The 1,734-nt window shown below is 34.0% G+C and overlaps 1 pseudogene; it reads left to right on the forward strand.

Moving 5' to 3' along the window:
- The first annotated feature begins 378 nt into the window (after positions 1-378).
- On the forward strand, positions 379-701 carry LOC124990274 (renal cancer differentiation gene 1 protein-like; annotated as a pseudogene).
- The last annotated feature ends 1,033 nt before the right edge of the window (positions 702-1,734 follow it).

The following is a 1,734-nucleotide window of genomic DNA, read 5'->3' on the forward strand; positions in this document are numbered from 1 at the left end:
GAAAATGGAATGGTTATGGATTTTATAAGGACATTACTTTGTATCCTATCTCTTCCTCTCACACATGGAAGCATCTGTTAGCCTCTCTAAGCCTCAACTATAAGACATACCTAATGTACATCCTTTAATAAGAGGTTTATAATGAAGATTTCACTGAGATGCTATGCATGTCCCTGCTAGTAGTTCAGTGTGAGAGTTGAATTTTTAAGAAAAATAATGAAAAATTCATTGATTGATTAATGAAGAAGTGACAGACTTGGGTCTTGAAGGATCTTTAAGAATTTGGCATTTTGGAGTATTTAGGCTTTGGGCATGGGTGATTGAAAGACTTGTTGGGTTTGGTTGCTCAGGAAGGATTCAGCAGTCCCAGGCTGTCCTATGACTGATCCTGAGGAATTTCGGGTTTCTTTGCCTCCTCTATGTATCCTTTCTTTCTCTGGTCCTCAGACATTTCTTCAGCATCTTCCCCAGTGTCCCAGTAAGTTTGAACTGGCCTGTTTCCAGCAGAACAGCAGGTAAAGTTTGAACTTGCTGAAGGAAGTGGGTCTGCAGATGGGAAACAGTATTTTCGCTAACCAAACTCTTGAAGCCACTTCTTCAGTATCAGCTCAAGTGGAAGAGCTTGCCCTCAAATGTACTGAAAATGCTCATTTCTTTAAAACATGAAAGAACACCATGATTATTTGAAACCTAACAACTGAGATGGCCTGCTTAGCTGTTCCAGTAATGGACTGAGTAACATACGTCTTGGCATATGATTTTTGCATGTGTACTGCTTATATAGGGTGATCTCTTCCCAGCAGTTCTGTATATTCAGAATACCTTTTTTTTCCATTTTATTTTGTTTTTGGTTTGGCTTTCTTGACTTTCGTGAAAGCAGAATGCTATTATTTTTTATGTAGATCAGTTTTTCTTTTTCTTAAGTCATTAAATACTTTCTCTCCTCTAAACTTTAGTAGAATTCTTTATGGAAGTCAATTCAATGAGTAGAAAGGAGTTGTGCAGTGCTATCAGTAGCATACTATACAGATCATTATTCATTTTGAAAGAAGATGCAAGAATGGTAGAATTGAGCTTCGTTTTATGAACCAAAGGAGATAAATCAGGTTGCCAGTAGTGGATGCAGCACTATCAGGTTAAATTCTCTAAAACCAGTGGTTGAGTCTTACAGTTTTATCGTGGGTACCTGAACTGGTGTCACAGGACACTTGCTAAATGTTTGTTGAATAAAAGTCTTGAGAAGTATAATTAAAAGCTTTTTTCTTCCTATTTTAGCATGCAGACTATAATTGTTTCTCTAAAAATGTCTGACTCAGAAATTCATTGACTTGAAGTAAAATGTTCTCTTCTTCTAGTGAGAATTTGAACTTTGATGATTGATTCTAATATAAATATTTTGTCTAAGATGCTTTTTAAAAAAGTTTTTATGTCAGAAAATGAAAGCTTGTCCAGAAAGAATGCTTGGTTTTTTTCCCTATTTATTTTTATGATTAATTGCTTTCATAGTTAATATGTTTTATATTTTATATGTTTGAGAGCTGTCTTTAAAATACCTTATCAAATTTATGACTCAGTGCTATTACATTTTGAGCTTTGCAAGTTATTTACATAATAATTCTAAAGAAATTGCTTTGTTTCCAGTGTATCAAATCTAAGTAATGTAATTGTATTTCATATTATTTGATCTTAGTGACAATGTTTTATTTTATGTATTCTGTATCTTATGTTGCTTTT

This window comes from Sciurus carolinensis, chromosome 8 (assembly GCF_902686445.1).
Source record: "Sciurus carolinensis chromosome 8, mSciCar1.2, whole genome shotgun sequence".
In the NCBI taxonomy this organism is placed as follows: domain Eukaryota; kingdom Metazoa; phylum Chordata; class Mammalia; order Rodentia; family Sciuridae; genus Sciurus; species Sciurus carolinensis.